General features: G+C 41.5%; 1 long non-coding RNA gene across 1 annotated transcript; it reads right to left on the reverse strand.

The window, feature by feature from the left end:
- Window positions 1-13,149: 13,149 nt before the first annotated feature.
- LOC120738321 lies at window positions 13,150-19,327 on the reverse strand. The gene is made up of 3 exons (XR_005696944.1): window positions 18,890-19,327; window positions 13,656-13,761; window positions 13,150-13,200 (listed from the first exon to the last, which is right to left on the reverse strand). It is a non-coding gene; the product is annotated as an uncharacterized LOC120738321 (long non-coding RNA).
- Window positions 19,328-24,879: the final 5,552 nt, after the last annotated feature.

Consider the following 24,879-nt stretch of genomic DNA (forward strand, 5'->3'; position numbering starts at 1 on the left):
GCGCTGATGGACGTAGGAAGTGTTACGAAAAGCTGATCGGATCGGCAAAGCCTGTTTCTGGAATATTATGTTTTTGTTGCTGCAAGTGCTTTTTATGCAATTTTTGCAAAGCTTTATGTGGAAGGAAACTGTGACTGAGGACAAGCTGATGGCATAAGATGTAAGTACAACTCCTCCGGTTTCATATGCAAAAAAAATTATTGCACTAGCTTTCATGGTTCCAGTGCTACCGGGATTTAAAAATAGTTATGCAAAACGGAGCGTGCCCGCTCCGACCGGCTTTAAAGGGTTAAAGGAAACTGTTGATCGTTTTAAGCCTTCAGGGTCTCCAAATGATGCTGTCCCTCCTCGACTCTTATAAGAGGTGTTACCTACAGTTGGACCTTTGGTTCTCCAGCTGGTAAACCATAGTTTGATGTCAGGTGTAGTCCCTAAAGATTGTAAACATGCTGTAGTCAAACTCCTGATTAAAAATCTGTTCTTGATCCTACGAATCTTGCAAATTACAGGCCTATCTTCTAACTACCTTTTCTTTCCAAAATTCTTGAAAAGAGAGTTCACAGTCAATGAATGACCTTCCTGGAAAAGCAAAATGTTTTACAGGTTTTCCAATCTATTTTTAAACCCTTTCATAGCACTGAATCAGCCCTTTTAAAAGTTTTTACTGACATATTGCAGTAATGACACCTGGTTACACCAATCGGAGGTCACTAAAATCAATATAGAATCGGTGTGTAACTTTGCCAAAACAATGTTGGACTCTGTAGTTTTCTCTGGTCCCCTCCGCAGTCAGACCAGGAATGACATGTTTAGCCGCATGTTCTCCTTAAATTGCTGGCTGTCTGAGTGGTGTCCCAGAAACGATGTGGTCTTCATAGATAATTGGCAAACCTTCTGGAGGAAACCTGGTCTTATTAGGAGAGACGGCATCCGTCCCACTTTGGATGGAGCAGCTCTCATTTACTAGAAATATAGACAAATTTATTAAATCCCCCAAAATATGACTATCCAGAGTTGGGACCAGGAAGCAGAGTTGCAGTCTTACACGCCTCTCTGCAGCTTCTCTGTTCCTGCTACCCCCCCCCCCCCCCCCCCCAAAAAAAAAAAAAAAAAAAACGTCTCCATAGAGACTGTGTCAGCTCCCAAAAAGACAAAAAACAAACTAAAACCAGCAACAAACAACTTAAACATAAACAATCACAAAGAAAGAACAATACAGTATCCACATCTGAACCAAAGAGTAAAACAGTGAAATGTGGATTATTAAATATTAGGTCTCTCTCCTCCAAGTCTCTGTTAGTAGATGACTGTGGCGGAGGTGTGGTCCTGGGCGCGGCTGCAGGGGAGGAGTGGTGCAGTGGGCTCAACGGGGCGGTGCTGGAGATGCCGGTGAGAAAAGCTGACGGCGATTTGGACTGATAATGGTTTCCTTCCCTTTTTATAGTGAGACGGAGAGGAGCAGAGGGAGAGGGAAATCAGCTGGGACCGAGAGCTGTCAGACTGTGTTCAGTCATAACCTTGGAAAACTGTAAATAAATGTGGAACCTGGTGATAAAGACCTGTGTGTGTGAGTACCTGTGTATAGTGCATTTCACAATGACTTAATAATTGATCAACAAATTGATTTACTCTGCCTTACAGAAACCTGGTTGCAGCAGGATGATTATGCTAGTTTAAATGAATCAACACCCCCGAGTCAACTACCAGAAATCTTGAAGCACAGGCCGAGGGGGCGGTGTGGCAGCAATTTTTCACACCAGCCTAATAACCCTTTACAGCCAATCGGAGCGGGCACGCTCTGTTTTGCGTAACTATTTTTTAAATCCCGGTAGCTCTGCAACCACGTAAGCTAGCACAATCATTTTTTTTGCATATGAAACTGGAGGAGTTGTACTTACATCTGATGCCATCAGCTTGTCCTAGGTCACAGTTTCCTTCCACATATAGCTTTGCAAAAACTGCATAAAAATCACGCGTCGCCAATCCGATCAGCTGTATGTAACACTTCCTACGTCCATCAGCGCGAACTATCACATGACCGCATGACCTGCCCGAAACCGGAAGTGACGTCATTTTGCGGAAATGTAGTTTTTTACAATCGGGGCCTTATAATCCTATAACTGTGTTTTTAAAAGTTATGTTTGAGTTTATGACTTTCTGTGTCGTTTCTGGGATGCTTAAGACTCATATTGCACTGCTGGAAATGGTTTATTTTGATGCATATGCTGTTATTTTGCAAATTTGCACTATAATATTTATTTTCGTTTTTCCTGCAGTATATAAAAATTGGTGTATTTCAAAAATAAAACTATGAAGACACTTAAAATAAATTTCCTGTGGTGGGAAACTAGTTTGTGCAACTTTTTTGTATTTACAGTTTTGAGGGATAAGCCTCTTAAATTTCTCTAACTAGAAATATATGTTAAAAAAACAAAAATGATTTTAAATTTTTTTGTAGTTTATTGCACTTTTTTGCAATTTATGTAATTACTATGCACCTAATGCAGACATATTATTAAAGTTTGGGCCATTGATGGGTTGTATTGATGTATAGCAACTTGAAATGCTCCCAAAAATGGCTCCACAGCATGTAAAAATATAATATTAACTCTGGCGGACTTGGTTCTATGGTAGGTCTTAAAGGGTTAATTAATGAAAGACCAAGACAGACTTTTAATTCATTTGAAAGCCTGATGCTTAACATTGTCCACCCCAGCTGTAAAACTCAGAAACCATTCTTGCTTGTTACCATCAATCGTCCACCTGGGCCTTACACAGAGTTTCTGTCTGATTTCTCAGACTTTATATCTAATTTAGTTCTGAGCTCAGATAAAATAATTATTGTGGGTGATTTTAACATCCATGTAGATGCTAAAAATGACAGCCTCAACATGGCATTTAATCTGTTATTAGACTCAATTTGCTTCTCTCAAAATGTAAAAGAACCCACCCACCACTTTAATCACACTCTAGATCTTGTTTTAACATATAGCATAGAAACTGAACATTTAACAGTGTTTCCTGAGAACCCTCTCCTGTCTGATCATTTCCTGATAACATTTACAATAATTGATTACACAGCAGAGGAGAGTAGATTTTATCACAGTAGATGTCTTTCTGAAAGTTTAAGAATATAATCCACCCACTGTTATCATCTCCAATGCCCTGTACCAACACAGAGCAGAGCAGCTATCTGAACGCTACCCCAACAGAGGTCGATTATCTTGTTAATAATTTTACCTCCTCACTACGTACGACTCTGGATACTGTAGCTCCGGTGAAAACTAAGGTTTCTAATCAGAAGTACCTGACTCTGTGGTATAATTCTCAAACACGTAGCCTAAAGCAGATGACTTGTAAGCTGGAGAGGAAATGGCGTGTCACAAATTTAGAGGATTATCATTTAGCCTGGAGAAATAGTTTGCTGCTTTATAAGAAAGCCCTCCGCAAAGCCAGAACATCTTACTATTCATCACTGATTGAAGAAAATAAAAACAACCCCAGGTTTCTCTTCAGCACTGTAGCCAGGCTGACAAAAAGTCAGAGCTCTGTTGAGCCAACCATCCCTTTAACGTTAACTAGTAATGACTTCATGAACTTCACAAATAAAATTTTTATCATTAGAGAAAAAATGACCAATAATCATCCCACAGATGTAATATTATCTACAGCTACTCTTAATACCATTGATGTTAAGTTTGACTGTTTTTCTCCAATTGATCTTTCTGAGTTAACTTCAATAATTACTTCCTCCAAACCATCAACGTGTCTTTTAGACCCAATTCTGTCACGGAGGAGCAGGGAGGACTCGGCGCAGACTGAAATCTCAGAAAAACAGGTTTATTTACACACTCCAGGTGCACTATATACAGGTGAAGGAGAAGGGGGCCAGGGTTCCCAGGGGTGCAGAGAGGGGTCGGGAAAAGCGTCCAGAGTCTCCAAACCAAGCACGAGAAATCTGCATACAGAGAACAAGAGTTAGCACGGAACTTTCACGGACAGAGCTCAAAACTGGCTGAGGCTAAAGTAGCACTGACGAGCGTTACTCAATAGTCCAGCGGCGAGGTGCTCTCAGTCACTGCCTTAAGTAGCGGGAGCAAACAAGGTGAGGAGCCACAGGTGATTGCCTACAGGTGGTGGAGGCCGGGAGCTCACAATGAGCTCCGCCCAGGCAGCGAGCAGAGAGAGAGGAGAGAGAGAAAAGACAAAACATAACATGTAGCCACACAGGGCCAGCCGAGCAGGCACGGGGACCATGACACATTCCTACAAAAATGCTCAAAGAAGTCCTGCCATTAATTAATTCTTCGATCTTAAATATGATCAACCTATCTCTAATAATCAGCTATGTACCACAGGCCTTCAAGCTGGCTGTAGTTAAACCTTTACTTAAAAAGCATCTCTAGACCCAGCAATCTTAGCTAATTATAGGCCAATCTCCAACCTTCCTTTCATATCAAAAATCCTTGAAAGAGTAGTTGTCAAACAGCTAACAGATCATCTGCAGAGGAATGGTTTATTTGAAGAGTTTCAGTCAGGTTTCAGAGCTCAGCACAGCACAGAAACAGCTTTAGTGAAGGTTACAAATGATCTTCTTATAGCCTCTGACAGTGGACTCATCTCTGTGCTTGTCCTGCTAGACCTTAGCGCAGCGTTCGATACTGTTGACCATAATATCCTATCAGAGCGATTAGAACATGCTGTAGGTATTACAGGTACTGCAGTGGTTTGTATCATATCTATCTAATAGACTCCAATTTGTACATGTAAATGGAGAGTCCTCTTCACACACTGAGGTTAATTATGGTGTTCCACAGGGTTCAGTGCTAGGACCAATTCTGTTTACATTATACATGCTTCCCTTAGGCAGTTTCATTAGAAGACATAGCATACCAAATTTCCCCTTGTGGGACAATTAAAGGATTATTCTATTCTATACATTTTCACTGGTATGCAGATGACACCCAGCTCTGTCTATCTATGAAGCTAGATAACACATACCAATTAGTTAAACTGCAGGAATGTCTTAAAGACATAAAGACCTATATATGTATATGTACTGGATTGAGGCTCCAGTCTCTTCGGAGGCGTGGGTTCGAATCCCACTGCTGCCACCAAATGTGGTAGGACTCGACTTAAGCGGTCAAAGAAATGCAGGAGACTGATGCTGTCCAGTGTAGCAAGTGATTTATTCACCATTCTGTGGCCCAACAATATTTACAAAGAAACAAATAAGAAACTAAACTCTATAATTAACTCAGTTCAAATAAACATAACTGAACTTAAATCAACGGAAATTAAGGTCAAACTGCACACAGCTACACTGACCTGAACCTTTTCCCCGAAACACCTGAGTTGGTCTGCTTAAATAGTCCACTTAATCAAACCTTTCTCCTCTGGACTATTCCATTCAGTAGGTAGGTGAGATGAACATGATTATATTCATCCTTTACTACTCCTCTTGACTGGCAACATAAACTCTGGTGTAATCAATACATATCACAACATTAACTCTATTTCTTTATAAACCCTTTAAAATCAACTTTATTAAATTATAAGAATTCTTCCCCTTCCTCACTTGGTCTCTTCTTGTGACCTCAAATGAACCCAGAAGGTATAAAGCAGGAAGTAAAACTACATTTCCTCCTTTTGCTTCTGGAAGACAGGTAGGTAAGGTAAGTTCAAAACAATACCAATTAACAGTTGAAATAAATAACATGTTAACTTAACAAACTTGTATGAATTGATTTAAACCAAGATGTTATATTATATAATCTGTAAAAGTGCAGAACATAAACAAACCCGGGATAGTAGATGTTTGCCTATTGCAGATTACATGTGAAATATGGTTAAATCAAAACAAGAATGTTAACTAAGAATGTAGACAAATGGTCTTCTCACCCACTTTGTCACACTGAGGTTATTGTACTCAGCCCTGAAAATCTTAGAACTATGGTATCTAACCAGATTCTTACGCTGGATGGCATTACCTTGGCCTCCAGTAACATTGTGATGAACCTTGGAGTCACTTTTCACCAGGACATGTCCTTCAACGCACATATTAAACAAATATGTAAGACTGCTTTCTTCCATTTGCGCAACATCTCTAAAATTAGAAATATCCTGTCTCAGAGTGATGCTGAAAAACTAGTTCATGCATTTATTACTTCCAGGCTGGACTACTATAATTCATTATTATAAGGATGTCCAAAAAACTTGCTGAAAAGCCTTCAACTAATCCAAAATGCTGCAGCAAGAGTCCTGACAGGGACTAGAAAGAGAGAGATTTCTTCTGTTTTGGCTTCCCTTCATTGGCTTCCTGTTAAATCCAGAATTGAATTCAAAATCCTGCTCCTCACATACAAGGTCTTAAATAATCAGGCCCCATCTTATCTTAATGACCTTGTAGTACCATATCACCCTATTAGAGCACTTCGCTCTCGCTCTGCAGAACTACTTGTTTTTCCTAGAGTATTTAAAAGTAGAATGGTAAATGGCCTGTATTTATATAGCGCTTTACTAGTCCCTAAGGACCCCAAAGCGCTTTACATATCCAGTCATCCACCCATTCACACACACATTCACACACTGGTGGGAGGCAGAGCCTTCAGTGTTCAGGCCTCTCTTCTGTGGAACCAGCTTCCAGTTTGGATTTGGGAGACAGACACTATCTCTACTTTTAAGATTAGGCTTAAAACTTTCCTTTTTGCTAAAGCATATAGTTAGGGCTGGACCAGGTGACCCTGAATCCTCCCTTAGTTATGCTTCAATAGATGTAGGCTGCCGGGGATTCCCATGATGCATTGAGTTTTTCCTTTCCAGTCACCTTTCTCACTCACTATGTGTTAACAGACCTCTCTGCATTGAATTATATCTGTTATTAACCTCTGTCTCTCTTCCACAGCATGTCTTTTATCCTGTCTTCCTTCTCTCACCCCAACCGGTCGCAGCAGATGGCCGCCCCTCCCTGAGCCTGGTTCTGCTGGAGGTTTCTTCCTGTTAAAAGGGAGTTTTTCCTTCCCACTGTCGCCAAAGTGCTTGCTCATAGGGGGTCATATGATTGTTGGGTTTTTCTCTGTATCTATGAAGCGCCCACGTCTCTCAGATCAGCTGATCAGCTGTTCCTGAATGTACCCAGGACTGAGCATAAACTTAGAGGAGATCGTGCTTTTTCTGCAGCAGCTCCATTTATTCATTCAGTCATTTATTCTATGTATTTTGCCAGAAACGCCAGGCGCTCACAAAACTATTACAATGACCACCAAACAAACAATAAATGAGAGCAAGTGAACAGATTGCACACAAAGACGTGAACACAAAGCGCGGACCCGATGCATCAGTGACATGTCGTCTTTCTCATCCAACGACATGAACACAGACACGCCGTCGGGGCAGAAAGTCAACATCTAACTGATTCTGAGCTGCAGCTTTTGTTCCTCTCTGGCCAAAACAAAGCTTCATTTTTTCTGCTTAATATATTTTTTTAAAATTATGCCAAATTGAAAAATGCTTAGCTTGCTGTTGTTTTGTGTTTTATCCTCAGTTACTTTGAAACAGTTACTGAGTCAAAATTGAATTTAATCAAATCAATTATAGAAATCAGCGATGATACCCAGCCCTAGTGAGTAGCCTAAGCCCAACAGAAGTGGAGGCAGCTGTGGGTAATGAGAAAAGATGAAAAGGTTGATAACACATTATATGCAGTAAATACACTGCCCAGGTGTCCCGTCTCCCCACTGCCTGTCAATAAAGAACTTTGTGTTGACAAGATTGTTAGCTAATCATTTACAAATCTATAATATCTGCATGGACAGCGTTAACTGATGAGGTTGAAAAATTCAATACTCAAAAGTTTACTCTTCAGCCACCATGCTTCTGCCATCTGCCTTTTTTTATTAGCCACAGTAAAGGCTGCGCTATGAATTCTGGGATATGTTGCGCCACGAATGAATAGAATAGAATAGAATTCAACTTTTTTGTCATTGCACATGCACAGGTACAGGGCAACGAAATGCAGTTTGCATCCATCCAGAAGTGCTTTAGTGATATAGGTATATTACAATATATATTAGCAATAATATAGATATGTGAGTATATTACAGAAATGGGTCTATTATGGTATGTTATAATGTACATGGTATGAAGTATGTTGTGAATATTCTATAACTATAAGTATGTACAGGCTGTAGTGAGTACAAGCTATGTACAGGCTATGAACAGGATATAAATATGAAAAACTATACAGAATATGAAATAAACAACTTTACAGAAATCTGAGATAAACAGCTATACAGAAATGGGAACTATGCAAGCTGCAAACAGTTGTAGGGTTAAAAATTATCGAATGTACAGAATGATTATTTACACAGAGCTATACAGTAGTGCAGTTAAGATAAGTGAGATATAATTCCTACAGAGGCTATATAAAGTGCTAGTGGTTGTGAGTGGTGGTTCAGTCCATGTTATTATTGTGTGTTTGAGGGTACAGTTGTCCATTGTGGGTGCGTGTATGTTCAGTCCATGTGTTAACGTGGGCCAGATGTCAGGAGGCAGAGTTCAGGAGTCTGACAGCTGTGGGGAAGAAGCTGTTCCGGTACCTGGTGGTCTTAGTCCGGAGGCTCCTGTAGCGCCTCCCAGAGGGCAGGAGGGTGAAGAGTCCATGCGATGGGTGACTGGGGTCTTTGATGATTTTCCCAGCCCTTTTCAGACACCGCTTCCTGTAGATGTCTTTTATGGCAGGAAGTGGTGCTCCGGCGATGCGCTGGGCAGTTTTCACGACCCTCTGCAACGCCTTCCGGTCCGAGGCAGAGCAGTTCCCGTACCAGACTGTCATACAGTTGGTCAGGATGCTCTCGATGGTGCAACGACAGAAGTTCACCAGGATGTCTGAGGACAGGTGGTTCTTCCTCAGAGTCCTCAAGAAGAAGAGGCGCTGGTGAGCCTTCTTGACCAGCTTGGAGCAGTTGGTCGTCCAGGTGAGATCCTCGGAGATGTGGACTCCCAGGAACTTGAAGCTGCTCACACGCTCCACAGCTGTCCCCTTAATGTGGATGGGTGGATGTGGGTCAGCATTCCTCCTGTAGTCCACGAATGATACACCTGACTCCTTCAAGTCCGGGGAAATGAAGTGCGCATTTCCGGCCGCATTTGGAATTGGGAAAGCCTTCATCACGTCGCTGTGGTGTAATCAGCCTCCAAATGGGGTCTCAAAATTGTACCAAAAAACTCTGTACCTCCCTCCAACCACACACTTCTTCGGGTTTGCCATCAGCACTGCCTGCCTCAGGGAATCCAGGACTGTGACCAACCACTGCACATGCTCCACTGAAGTATCACTATGAATGATGACATCATCCAGGTAAGAAACAGCATATGCAGTGTGAGGACGCAGCTATCGCTACAGGAAGTGCTGAAAACTGGCCGGGGCTTCCAACAAGCCAAACGGAAGTGTGACGAATTGGTACGAACCACACAGAGTGGAGGAGGCCGTTTTTGTCTTTGGACTCTGCACACAAGGGAATCTGCCAATCAGCTGTGTTTCAAATTGGTGCTTCACGAGAGTCGTGCACACGGGCAAGGGGGAGAACACATCTGCAAAGCGCTGTTGCAATGCAGGAACATCTGCTTTATTGGAATGTGTGAGATGTTATTCACAATGCATCTTAAACACACTCTCTAAAAGCGTCATGCCCACAGCATGTTTTTGAGAAAAATCAAATATTTTGGTCCTTGAAGATCATTTCAGAGTTTTTAATTAGCTGCAGGAACCCTGTTCTGTGTGAGTGGAGAACAGCCAAGTCGCCTCCTCTGATAAACCTCCACATGTACCACTGAAAACAGTTAAATTAGTTTGAATCTGAAATCATGGCTCAAACTACTTGTTCTGAGACCATTTCTTCATTTTCACACCAAACTGTTTAATAAGACAAACTTTACACAGAGTTCATCAAATATAACTAACACTTTAATATTATCAAGATTTCATAATACAAACTTCAAATCAACAGGAAAACAGCTGCAGAACATGTGGATCAAAATGAATTCATTAAAAAACAACATGTGGACTTCAAGGATACAGTAAATACACTAAAGTGAAAGGAGGAGCCAAAATTTGAAGGGATTTGAATTAAGTAAAAGTAGTCACCTGTGATCTTTGAATTGTTCCTGATGTGTGCTGCTGTTTTTAACTTTCAACATTTCTTTGCTGCCACTGTGAATACGAATGTGGTCTTTGCCTAATTAAATAAAGGTTACACTGACTCACTGCTTCATCTTCAGGTACAAACTGGTATTATATGGAAGTACAGCCCAAAACCAGTTTAGCTTGAGTTTCTTTTTTCTGGACATAAAGTCACAGCAGGTGTTGTTTCAAAGCTGGTGGACAGATTTAGTTCATTTTGGAGGTTTTAAGAGCAACTGCTGTAAAAACATTTGGAGTTTTGGGAGAAAATGATTTAAGAGAAGATTTTACCTCAGCAAAAGATTAAATATGAAGGAAGGATTGAAATTTAACTTAGGTAACACATAAAATGAATACAACTACTAAACACTACTGTGTCCTAATAAACAAAGAATAAAATGTAACAGCGATAACATTTTAGAGAATTAAAATCCCTAAAAGGAAAAATAATAAACTTGATATGCATATCTATACATGCAGCTTCCTAAATGTAACATTCAGGATTATTCACTGCAGCTCCAGAAATCAGAGCTACCTCATCAGATCCAAGTGTGGCATCAGCTGACACTCTTTACAGGAGATTCCATCTGAACTCTGTGGAGCCTGATCTCAAGGTTTTTAAGTCTGAGCCTGAAACCAGAAGAGGATCTTTCTCTCTCTTCAGAGTCATTGTGATCCAGTGATTTCAGTCCTGCATGATCAGGCTGATGTTTGCACAGAGCAGATAATGAAGTGAATGTTTTTGCACATTGGTAACAGTGAAACAGTTTATTTACAGCGTGGGATCGTTTGTGTTCGGAGTATGAACTGAGATTCCTGAAGCTCTTGTCACACTGGTCACAGCTGAAGTTCACTTCCATGTGTGTATGTTCATGTTTGTTACGATGACCTGATTGTGACCAGCTTTTGTCACAGTGTCTGCACTTGTATGGTGTCTCTCCTGTGTGGATTTGCTTATGCTTTTTCATTGAGCTCACGTCCAGTGGTGAAGGATGACCCACACTGGTCACAGATGTGCTTTTTGACCCCACTGTGGAACAGTTCATGTATTTTTAATGTACTTGGTGTGTGGAAGCCTCTCCCACATTCTTTGCAGTAGTTCATTTTGTCTCCAGTGTGGCTACGTTGATGTGGTTTTATGTGGTTGTGGTTGATGATTGGAAGTTTTTCTAAAAAGATCACAGAAAAATGCTTTCCCACCACCACAGTGACGACAGGGTTGAGAAATGGATCCATGTGCATCGCTCCACTTCTAAACAAAGACATTGTAAGTCAGGGAATTCCTTCAATGTTTTTATCCTGAACGTTGCCTGAAACAAAGAGCATCTCTGCCAACGTCCAATTACATTTTACTGTTTACATTACAACATTCAGCTTACTGAGTGAAAATGAGTCTTCATTTTTCCAAACAGTTCATTCAGTATAACTCCATAAGTTTACTGATCAGACTTTTTCCAAACAATCAGGTTAAAATTACAAGATAAAAAACTAAATACATCCTCACAGTAACTGCACTTGTAGAGTTACTTTCTGGTGTGGATCTGTTGGTGTTTTTTCAGCTGATGTGGAAATTTAAAAGACTTTCCACACAAGTCACAGCTGTAGGCTTTAACTCGACTGTGGATGAGTTTGTGTGTTTTTAAGCTTCCAGCCAGGGTAAAAGACTTTCCACACAACTCACAGCTGTAAGGTTTAAATCCACTGTGGATGAGTTTGTGTGTTTTTAAGCTTCCAGCGTGGGTAAAAGACTTTCCACACAGGTCACAGTTGTACGCTTTAACTCGACTGTGGATGAGTTTGTGTGTTTTTAAGTTTCCAGCCAGGGTAAAAGACTTTCCACACAACTCACAGCTGTACGCTTTAAATCCACTGTGGATGAGTTTGTGTGTTTTTAAGCTTCCAGCGTGGGTAAAAGACTTTCCACACAACTCACAGATGTAAGGTTTAAATCCACTGTGGATGATTTGGTGTGTTTTTAGGCTATCAGCGTGGGTAAAAGACTTTCCACACAACTCACAGCTGTAAGGTTTAACTCCACTGTGGATGATTTGGTGTGTTTTTAGGCTTTTAGCCAGGGTAAAAGACTTTCCACACAGGTCACAGATGTAAGGTTTAACTCCACTGTGGATGACTTGGTGTCTTTTTAAGTTTCCAGCCTGGGTAAAAGACTTTCCACACAAGTCACAACTGTACGCTTTAACTCCACTGTGGAAGAGTTCGTGGCTTTTTAAGTTTTTCGCCAGGGTAAAAGACTTTCCACAAGACTCACAGCTGTAAGGTTTAACTCCACTGTGGATGACTTGGTGTGTTTTTAAGCTTACAGCGTGGGTAAAAGACTTCCCACACAAGTCACAGCTGTACGCTTTAACTCCAGTGTGGATGAGTTGGTGTGTTTTTAAATTTCCAGCCAGGGTAAAAGACTTTCCACACAAGTCACAGCTGTAAGGTTTGACTCCACTGTGGATGAGTTGGTGTTTTTTTAGGCTTAGAGCCCAGGTAAAATCCTTCCCACACAAGTCACAGCTGTAAGGTTTAACTCCAGTGTGGATGCGTTGGTGTGTTTTTAAATATCCAGCGTGGGTAAAAGACTTTCCACACAAGTCACAGCTGTGAGGTTTAACTCCACTGTGGATGAGTTGGTGTGTTTTTAGGCTTAGAGCCCAGGTAAAATCCTTCCCACACTCATCACAGCTGTAAGGTTTAACTCCAGTGTGGATGAGTTGGTGTGTTTTTAAATATCCAGCCAGGGTAAAAGACTTTCCACACAAGTCACAGCTGTAAGGTTTAACTCCAGTGTGGATGAGTTGGTGTGTTTTTAAATATCCAGCCAGGGTAAAAGACTTTCCACACAACTCACAGCTGTGAGGTTTAACTCCACTGTGGATGAGTTGGTGTCTTTTTAAGTGTCCAGCCCGGGTAAAATCCTTCCCACACTCATCACAGCTGTAGGATTTCTCTCCCTTTCTTCTGTGAGGTTTGTCGGCCTCCTGAGAGCGCTGACTTCTCGCTCCATGTTGGTCCTGCAGTGACAGAGATACAAACAGAGGCAGTGAGTGAAATGCAGTCGTGCAACAAACTGAAACTCCCTCCATTGGTGGAATCAGACATGTCAAAAAAACACATTGTAGGTGTGTTACCACCACCTTCTGGTGATAGTATCACATTACAATGATGTGCTACAATGAGAGTTGTAATGAAAATGACATTATTGAAGAAATATTGATCATCAAAGAAACTCTTTTACTTCAGAAAAAAATTTGAGTTCAACTGATGATATTGTTGTTTCAATGTGTGTAGAGAAAATATGATCTTTGTATTTTCTTGTAACTTCTGTGGTTTTTGGTTGTGAATGTAGATTCTGTATATATGGAGGAGCCCAGGATGGAAAAGATAAAGCTGCTGTTAAAAGGTTTTTAAAAACAGACCAGCTGTGCACACAGTTTCAATAACAGAGTAACTGTGATGTTTTTCTTACCTTTTGTGTTGAAGTCATTGTTTCCTCTGTAGTGGCTGAGCTGAGTCCAAATGGCTGAAATTATTCCTCTGCTGCACCACCAGACTCTTCTCCTCCTGTTACTCAGCTGGGACACAAAAAGTATATATTTGTATTTTATCCCTGACAAAAAGAAGCAGAGCAAATAAACATGACTAAACTCCTCAGTGACAACAATACCTATGAAGCTTCAAGGTGAAACCCCAGAAGCAACAACAAAAAGAAAGTCATCAGTTGCCTACAAGAACTTGAAAGGGAAAAAACACCGACCCCCCCTGCACATCACCACCTTTACCCAGGGGATGCTACACCCTGTATATATGGACTTCCATAGATCCACAAAGATGGAGTCCCGATCAGTCTCAATGGTAGCAGTATAAACTCAGCCACCTACAACATTTCAAGCACCTCATTACCATCTAGCTAGGATGGTAATGAGGACTTTAAAAAACATTTCGAAACTCACTATGTTAATGTGGAATTATTTTACAAATGGAGAATTTATTCTACAATTCATTATTTAAGCACAGAATTCTTTATTTTGATGTGCGTGGCTCTTGTTGTCCTCCATATAGGGGTGTCAAAAATCATAGAGGAAGTGGCATGAGGAGGTACATGTTTAAGGTGTTAACAACACACGGTGTGGTTTGCTAGGTTAACTCACAAGCAGAATTTAGCTGTGCCTGACTACAATAGAGACTTTCCTCTTTAGGTGTTTCTGAAACAAGAAGGTGTAGTAAACAGATTTGTTTCAGAAAAAGGCGACTGTAATTAAAACGACATACATAAGCACTAGGGCTGCCACAAATGATTATTTTGATAGTCGACTAGTCACCGATTATTTTTGCGATTAGTCGACTAATCAGATCATGCATCCATTGGACGTAAAACATACAGCTTATTGCACCAACATGCATCTGCTCTTATATAACTATCATTAGCTTACAGCTTTAAGTGTTTAAAGTATGTGCTAACTAAAAATAAAGACAAGATGATAGTTTATTACATTTTAATGAAATTTGCAGATTGTTTCGGTGAAGTTTAATAAACTCCTTGCTATCTAAAATATAACGGGACACCGGAGTATATTCTCGAGCATCTCATGCTTCTGATAATCAGTTGTCTGCTTGACGTTTATTCAGCTGTGTAAAAACTATAACTTTAATCTCAGCCAAACCGATTTACTCAGGAACAAATAAAATACCAAAAAAAAAGCCAAACAATAACATTTGTAAGTTATCTAAGTGACTTATATATGTTTAACCTGAGTAGTGAAAGACAGCGGTGGGTTTGACAACGATTTGCTGGGAGTCCGGTGCTCTCACGGCTCTAGTTAGCCTCGCCCCTGGCTAGCTATCGAGCTAGTGGGTAACAGACGTCTCCGAAAACTTCGGAGCGCTTTTGAAAATATGTGGTGTCTTGATAAACTGAGCAGATATTTGAGGTTTATACAGTTACATTCTGAAAATATGTTAAACGTTTATTTTGTGACACAGAAAGAATAATAAGAGTAATATTACAACTAGCTGTCACCATTGTTGAAAACTGAGCTGGGCTGCGCTATGAATTCTGGGACAGAGCTACTTCTTCTTCGGGGTTTAACGGCAGCTGGCAGCACTGCATGCACAAGGATGCTATCTTCTGTTTCAGTCCGTTATTACACTCTTAAATCCTACTACTTATTCCTGCGTCTTTTGTGATCTTACAAAGCTTCAAACGATGCGTCGACTATTAAATCAGTCGTCGACGCTTTTGATAGTTGACGTAATCGTGACTAGTCGACGTAATCGTGGCAGCCCTAATAAGCACAGAATGTTTTAATCCTACTAACACATACACACACATGCAATGCAATGAATACCAGATGGTATTTTAAGCCTGTGTTTCTGATTTTATCATCTTGTTCAACTCACTTAGTAAGATGAGAAGTTTTTAGGAATAATTTTTGATTTACGTCTTAAATTGGACAAGTATGTAAAGAAGATTGCTAAGACGGTCAAGGCTAATCTGAATTGTTTTGAGTTAATTCAGCACTATATACCTGCTTCAGCAGCTCAGTTATTTATGCATTTGTCATGTTCCTGGGTCTTTTGAACCAGTGTTTTGAGTTCTATGTTTAAGTTCTTTAGGTCAGCGAAGTTCATTTGGTTATTAGATTTCTCTTTTATTTTCTTCCCCTGTATTTAAGTTTCCTCACCCTTTGTGTTTCATGCCGAGTGTCTTATGTTATCAAGTTTGTATTGTCATGTCTGTGTCTCATGTTTCCTGTTTTATTTTGAAGGTCTGTGTCCTATGTCAAATCTGTCCGATGGCATCATTTAAGGCTGCACAATTATATGTTAGAAAATCGCGATCTCAATTCATACTTACAGTGGGGCAAAAAAGTACTTAGTCAGCCACCGATTGTGCAAGTTCCCCCACCTAAAATGATGACAGAGGTCAGTAATTTGCACCAGAGGTACACTTCAACTGTGAGAGACAGAATGTGAAAAAAAATCCATGAATTCACATGGTAGGATTTGTAAAGAATTTATTCGTAAATCAGGGTGGAAAATAAGTATTTGGTCAATAACAAAAATACAACTCAATACTTTGTAACATAACCTTTGTTGGCAATAACAGAGGTCAAACGTTTACTATAGGTCTTTACCAGGTTTGCACACACAGTAGCTGGTATTTTGGCCCATTCCTCCATGCAGATCTTCTCGAGAGCAGTGACGTTTTGGGGCTGTCGCTGAGCAACACGGACTTTCAACTCCCGCCACAGATTTTCTATGGGGTTGAGGTCTGGAGACTGGCTAGGCCACTCCAGGACTTTCAAATGCTTCTTACGGAGCCACTCCTTTGTTGCCCGGGCAGGTGTGTTTTGGATCATTGTCATGTTGGAAGACCCAGCCTCGTTTCATCTTCAAAGTTCTCACTGATGGAAGGAGGTTTTGGCTCAAAATCTCACGATACATGGCCCCATTCATTCTGTCCTTAACACGGATCAGTCGTCCTGTCCCCTTGGCAGAAAAACAGCCCCATAGCATGATGTTTCCACCCCCATGCTTCACAGTAGGTATGGTGTTCTTGGGATGCAACTCAGTATTCTTCGTCCTCCAAACACGACGAGTTGAGTTTATACCAAAAGGTTCTACTTTGGTTTCATCTGACCACATGACATTCTCCCAATCCTCTGCTGTATCATCCATGTGCTCTCTGGCAAACTTCAGACGGGCCTGGACATGCACTGGCTTCAGCAGCAGAACACGTCTGGCACTGTGGGATTTGATTCCCTGCCGTTGTAGTGTGTTACTGATGGTGACCTTTGTTACTTTGGTCCCAGCTCTCTGCAGGTCATTCACCAGGTCCCCCCGTGTGGTTCTGGGATCTTTGCTCACCGTTCTCATGATCATTTTGACCCCACGGGATGAGATCTTGCGTGGAGCCCCAGATCGTGGGAGATTATCAGTGGTCTTGTATGTCTTCCATTTTCTGATGATTGCTCCCACAGTTGATTTTTTCACACCAAGCTGCTTGCCTATTGTAGATTCACTCTTCCCAGTCTGGTGCACGTCTACAATACTTTTCCTGGTGTCCTTCGAAAGCTCTTTGGTCTTGGCCATGGCGGAGTTTGGAGTCTGACTGTTTGAGGCTGTGGACAGGTGTCTTTTATACAGCTGATGAGTTCAAACAGGTGCCATTCATACAGGTAACGAGTGGGGGACAGAAAAGCGTCTTACAGAAGACGTTACAGGTCTGTGAGAGCCAGAGATTTTCCATGTTTAAGGTGACCAAATACTTATTTTCCACCCTGATTTACGAATAAATTCTTTACAAATCCTACCATGTGAATTCATGGATCTTTTTTTCACATTCTGTCTCTCACAGTTGACGTGTACCTCTGGTGCAAATTACTGACCTCTGTCATCATTTTAAGTGGGGGAACTTGTACAATCAGTGGCTGACTAAATACTTTTTTGCCCCACTGTATGTGCAATCTCATTTCCAAATGACAATGATGTAAGAAAAGAAAAAAAAAGATGACGATTGTACCGCGTTTTGCTCCGGGACATAATCTGCATGAAAACAAGCGCTCACTCTTCATGCTCAACAAATGACAAGGGCAGAGCCTTATACCACGTGATACAGAAGCCAGCTGATTGGCCAACATTTCTGCATGGTTAGGAATCTAGCTCCACCTGCTGCTTTGGCATGTTCATAGCAGCGTTTTCCTTCATTTCTGCCTTTATGAGTGGACGGGATTATTTTTTAAAACGAAAACAGAAAATCTCCGTTTTCAAAAATACCCGTGTACGTGTGGACGTAGCCTCAATCTCTGACTGGAAGCGCTAATTCGTCATTCGGCTTTTGTCAGACTAAAGTAACTGTTAAAACTGTTTGAAAAGCTAAGCTATACAACAAGGAGAGATTGAGAATTTCCTTTTAGTTCTCAGTTTATTTGATATTGACAAAAGTTAGTCAGTTTTGTCTGTTCTTCTGTAAAACAAACTAAGACTTATTTTTAGAATTAATATTTTGTTTCTAAGTGGAATTGACAATTTAGTAGTCTGTTTTGTTTGTTCTATTTTGAAACTTAAACGCTTTAGCGGCTGCCTTTTGTGTAGTTTGCAATATTTGCCTTTATTTATCTGAAAAGGTCTCATGTTCCTTAAGTACATCTACCCTGTTGAACTTCATCCATCCATTCCCGTCTGCTTAATGGATGAACTTATTATGGGAAATAAATATTTAAATAAAAACAAGCTGCTGATTATTTCACATTTTACTTGTGAGCAACGGCACATTTAAATCTTACAAATATAGTTATTTGGCTTATGTCGTGATAGATATCGTTATCGCCTGAAATGAAAAAAACATGTCATGATATGAAAAAATCTTATATCGCCCAGCTCTACGAGAACGTCACGTGGTCTGTTAATCTCTATTATTCACCCTGGGGTTGCCCTCCCCCAGGCTTGTACCTGTGGCTTCCTGTCCTAGGGGTGGGGGTAGACTGTTCTCCTGCCCTGCAGCCCATCCTTTTGTTCATATACCAAGACTAATTTTCTATATATATTCTTACCCCCTAGCAACCACCATTTCATAATGTAGCAAGCAATCACAAACTCTACAGTCTGTCTAACTCCAGTGTATACCAAGCAATCTATTATCCTCAACAGAGCTAAACTCAACATAAACGGAACCTACATTAAAGTTAGCTCGGTGCTTACCTTTAGATGAGCCCACAAACCAAGAGAAACAGGAAACAGATGAGGGAGCAGAGACCCACGTGGTTCACGCTGATGTCAGCTACAATCCAGGAGACAAGGGTGTGCAGATCGATGCAGATATCGATCCAAACTTTGGTAGTGGTATATGTTCCTGTAAGTTCACTACTTTACTCCCGTTTCATGAAAAAGCAGCTCTCTCTGCTCGACTCCTCTCCTGCACAGACACTTTGCTCCGCCCCCTTTTCCCGGCTGTGCTGTGATTTGTTGCTGTGCTGTCACGTGACTCAGCTGCACAACGTAACCACGTCAGAGAGTTATTCAAAAGTAGCGCCTTTCCAGTCCTTTCCATTCCAGTGATGGTAAATTAGATTATTTTTACTGAATCGAGATTGAATGAGTCACTCACCAAAGCGAATCGAATTTGAGTAATTTGATTCACTGAGTCAGTTGACCAGAGATTGCAAAAATGTATATTTTCACTCAAATTTAATTTGTTTCTCTTTTCATGTGAATCCTACTGCTAAGATGTGTGATTCTAAAAGAAATAAACTATTTTATAGAGCAAAATGAGCAAAAACATTTTTAAAATAAAGCAAGTTCCTACCAAAATGTCTTAATAAACATTTATTTTGTTTATTTATTTATTTATTTTCCTTAAATGTGTCAAATATATATTTTCTCATCTAAATGTCCACTGAGCTGTGAGCAAGGGGGCGGTAATGCGCCTTAACATTGGTTGCCAACCAAGAAGAAGAAAAAGCTGTGAGCCAGGAGGGGGTAAGTGGCTGTGTCCCAATTCAGGGGCTGTGTCCCAATTCAGGGGCCCTACGCTTGAAGTACGCATTTTAAGTGCGGTTACGTCACCGCCATGCGACGATGGCTGTTCCAATTCGAAGTGTACTTCAAATGCATACTACAAATGCACCATCGATTTCCCCAAATATAATGCGTGGTCTGTTGTACGCTTCGTGGTCCCATATATCCCACAATTCATAGCGCGGCGGTGGGTGTGGAGAATTTTGCCGCAAAATACGGCAGAAGGGAGCGGCCGAAGAGGTTTTTGTTTTTTTTCGAAACTTTATGGAAATCATAAAGCGAACAGTCAGACATTCCAATTCAGTTTGTACAGTAGACATACAAGGCAAATAAGAGTAACAATATACAGTACAATGAAATAAGAAGGATAAATAAATAAAGGATAAAAAAAAAGAAAAAAGAAAAAAAAAAGGGGGGGGTGTGACAGACTTCATAACAACTTTCTACTTGAAAGTTGTGACAGCTCATTCGTTAAACATTTCTGAATGAATTTCAATCAATGATAAACCTTTTTTTATTGGAAGTTAATTTAAGAGAGTTTAAGTAATATTCAATATATATATATATATATTCTTATAGTACGCATCGTACGTAGTACGCGTAGTGCGCGTAGTGCGCGTACTTCAAGCGTGCAGACCCTGAATTGGGACACAGCCTCTGACCATGTTTCGTCCTCCACTCCTCTCTTGTGTGGTGTCCCAAAGAGCTCAGTTCTAGGCCCCCTCCTCTTTTCTTTGTATCTGCTCTCTCTTGGATCTATACTGAGAAAAACACAGCATTGCATTTCACTCTACAGAAAAAAGGCAATTATTTCATAGCCATTACTTTAGTGTCTTGATGACATTAAGGCTTTGATGTCTCTTAACCTTTTGAAATTCAGTGACAAAAAGACTGAGGTGATGGTTTTTGGCAGCCCCACTGAGACACCAAATGTATATTTAGATACCTTGGCCCAGTAAGTTAAGCCAACTGTCACAAACCTGCTGGTCAAAGTGGACTGTGATCTGAAACTTGACAATTAGATCAAAGCAGTGGTAAAATCAAGCTTCTTTCAGCTCAGGCAGCGAGCTAAAATAAAGCCAATTCTTTCACAAAGGCATGTTGACACAGTAATCAACGCCTTTGTTAGCACTCGGTTGGATTACTGTAATGCACTTTATATAGGGGTCAGTGCTTCAAACATCTACAGAGCGTCCAATATCCTGCAGCTTGAAAGTTTGAGCACATTTCCCCTATTTTAGCTTCACTTCACCTGCTGCCCATTTCTTTTTAGGATTCCTTTTAAATTATTTTATTTGCTTTTAAAGCCCTCCATGGCCTAGTCTAATCTTATTTCTCTGAGCTGCTACAGCCGTATATACCCGCCTTTCTCAGGTCAGCTGATCAGCTGTTCCTGAATGTACCCAGGACTGAGCGTAAACGCTTTTTCTGTAGCAGCTCCAAAACTGTGGAACAACATGCCTTTTGAGATAAGACAGACCTCTTCTGTGTGTTTTTTTTTATTCTATGCTGTTTTAATTTTGATGTATTATGTGTTTTATTTTTTTACTGTTTTGTTTTATTCTATCGTTCTTAACCTATTTGCCAACACCCTTAACGACTTTTACTGCCGTTTTGACGAGCCATCAGGCAGCTTTCACGCCTCCAACGGCCCCAACAATAGAGACACTTTGGACACATTCCCCCACTTCTCCCCCATCACCACCATCAAACACTTCACCTACAACACCCCCCTCCTCACCCCACACAAAGGAGGATTTCACACCACCTCCTCCCACCACAACTCTTCATATTCATGAAGCAGATGTGAGGAAGCAGTTTAAGAGTCTGAATGCTCGAAAAGCTCCCGGCCCAGACGGTGTGTCTCCTGCCACCCTCAGACACTGTGTAAACGAGCTGGCCCCAGTGTTTTCTGGCATTTTCAACTCCTCACTGCAGACATGTCATGTGCCTGCCTGCTTCAGTCCTCTACCATAATCCCTGTCCCCAAGAAACCTAGGATCACTGGACTAAATGACTACAGACCCGTGGCTCTGACATCTGTGGTCATGAAGTCATTAGAGCGCCCTCACGACCCTCAAGACCCTCACGGCCCCCCTCCTGGACCCCCTGCAGTTTGCATACAGAGCCAACAGGTCTGTAGATGACGCCATCAACATGGCCCTACACTTCATCCTGGAGCATCTGGACTCCCCAGGAACCTACGCCAGGATCCTGTTTGTGGACTTCAGCTCTGCCTTCAACGCCATCCTTCCAGACCATCTCCAAGGCAAGCTTTCCCAGATGAATGTGCCTGATCCCATCTGCCGGTGGATCACTGACTTCCTGACGGACAGGAAGCAGCATGTGAGGCTGGGAAAGAATGTCTCGGACTCCCGGACCATCAGCACCAGCTCCCCTCAGGGCTGTGTTCTTTCTCCTCTGCTCTTCTCCCTGTATACCAACTGCTGCACCTCCACCCACCAGTCTGTCAAGCTAATCAAGTTTGCAGATGACACCACCGCTATTGGACTCATCTCGGACGGGGATGAGTCTGCCTACAGGAGGGAGGTTGAACGTCTGGTGTCTTGGTGCAGCCACAACAACCTGGTGCTGAATGCCCAGAAGACAGTGGAGCACACAGCCCCACTCCCCCCCATCATCCTGACTGACACCCTCATCACCTCTGTGGACTCATTCCGCTTCCTGGGTACCACCATCACCCAGGACCTGAAGTGGGAGCCCACCATCACCTCCGTCATTAAGAAAGCCCAGCAGAGGATGTACTTCCTGAGGCAGCTGAAGAAATTCAACCTGCCAACACGGACGATGATGCAATTCTACACTGCAATCATCGAGTCCATCCTCACCTCCTCCATCACCGTGTGGTACGCTGGAGCCACTATCAGGGACAAACAGAGACTGCAGCGTGTTGTGCGCTCTGCTGAGAAGGTGATTGGCTGCAGACTCCCATCTCTGCAGGACCTGTACACCTCCAGGACACTGGGGCGTGCAGCTCAGATCTCAGCTGACCCTTCTCACCCTGGACACAGTCTGTTTGACCTGCTCCCCTCAGGCAGGAGGCTCCGGTCCATTCGCACCAGAACCTCTCGCCATAAGAACAGTTTCTTCCCCTCTGCTGTTGGACACATGAACAATAACCGTATGACTGTTCCCACCACTAACACATGACCCTATGCTGTGTTCACTGCATCATTCCATGTTTGGCACTGATCACCACCTGCACTCATGTATATATCTATCTACTTAGCACTTTTAATTCTTATTCTTGTTTTTTTTCTCATGTCTATTTAAGCGTTATTTATGACAGTATGTTTGCACTAAGCACCGCAGCAATTTCCTAATGTTGTAAACCTGCTCAACATTTGGCAATAAAACCCTTTCTGATTCTGATTTACTGTATAGCACTTTGGTCCTGTGCTGGGTATTTTAAAGTGCTTTATAAATAAAGATGGTTTGGATTGGATAAAATTAAATACATCTTGTTCTCTTAGACTTTATTATTGTGATCCAGTGGAACTCTTTTCCTGCTCCCTGTTATGGATCTCTGTGACTACAATAAAATTCCCTCCATCCATCACTGAACTGCACTGAAGTAAAACGTCAGCCTAAGTACTGCAGTGCACCAAAGGACACCACTAATAAACACTGATTATACTCTGTTCTTCTTGCAGCAACAATTTTTTCTGCAGTTAAAAATTTCCCGTGTCACCCGCAGCTGCAACTGAGCAGTAAGAATGTATTTGTCTCTATTCAAATGATGATTCAGTGAATTTGAATTATCCTGCAGCATGACCCCAAGCATACAGTCAAAGTCATTAAGAACTATCTTCAGTGTAGAGAAGAACAAGAAGTACTGGAAGTGATAGTACAGCCCACCACAGAACCCTGAACATCATCGAGTGTGTCTGGGTTTACATGAAGAGAGAGAAGGATGTGAGGAAGCTGGTAGGAACAACCTACCTTCAAAAACTGTGTGCAAGTGCACCTAGAAGAATTGATGCTGTTTTGAAGGCAAAAGGTGTTTACACCACTTATTGATTTATCTTTTGTTCATTCACTGCATTTTGTTGATTGATGAAAATATGGTGACTTTCAGCTCGCAGGGCTCAAATAAGAGAACCAATCAGTCATATTTGTTGGTTATTGTTACGCCCCAGTCTAGGGGTACAGAAACATAACATAAGGGTTGGAAAGGAAGTGACCCCGCCCTGGTTCCAAAAACCATAGTCAGAAGCCAATCTTTGAAGTGAGCGGTGGTTCATTTGTGTCTACACTGAAAAACTTTACTCTGGGATGAACAAAGCCCGAAATAACAAGCCCCCCCCCCCCCCCCCCCCAAAAAAAAAGCAACAACAAAAAAAACCAAGCTAAGTCAGGAAAGGAGGTGCTATCTAAACCCTATGTGAAACATAAACCAAACAAAGGACACATGCTACACCTAACTCCCTAACTGAAATAAACAGGAGAATATTAAGGCAGCTCTCCTCTTCTGCTTCAGTGCTTATTTACAGTTTACTATTTACAAGTGAAAATGTGTCTACATACTATGTCCAAAGCTCTGTAGGTCTTAAGGATCACACACACGAATGTCACAAAGTTTGGAGGCCAAGGATGGGTCTGCTGCTGCTGTCACCTGCTGTCGCCAACAACTGCTGGTGAGGGATGTTTTAAAAACAGCCACATGATGAGGGGACCAATAACCCACCGCCAGCTCTCCTATCAGGAAGGACCTGTAGATACTTAAAGACATAGCACAGAAACAAACTCTAGACGGCCAGGGCCGTAACAGCTATTGCCAATAACCTTCAACTATTAAAATACATTTTGCTAAAGTGACTTTAATGTCCCCTGTATTAGATCAAAATAAGAGAAAACAGATAACCACTGTTGTGATACCCTTTATCTCTCACCTGGGTTTGTTGGTTTTGTCAAGTCAATTAATACAAAGAAGGACTGGCTTTGTTGAGCTGCCTCAGTTAAATCACTAACACGGGTACACACTTAGCCTGTATTTTTGTAGGAACATTACATGCTGGCAACTTAAGCTCACCATCTGTAAACTTAACATGTTGAAGCTCAAGATTAAACAAAACAAACTGAAGCAAAATTAAGAGAAACTCTATATTTGTTTCTTTATCAGTACCTGTGAGAAGACTGTTCATACTGTGTTG

The sequence above is a fragment of the Simochromis diagramma genome, unplaced genomic scaffold, assembly GCF_900408965.1.
Source record: "Simochromis diagramma unplaced genomic scaffold, fSimDia1.1 OVJJ01000300.1, whole genome shotgun sequence".
Lineage (NCBI taxonomy): Eukaryota > Metazoa > Chordata > Actinopteri > Cichliformes > Cichlidae > Simochromis > Simochromis diagramma.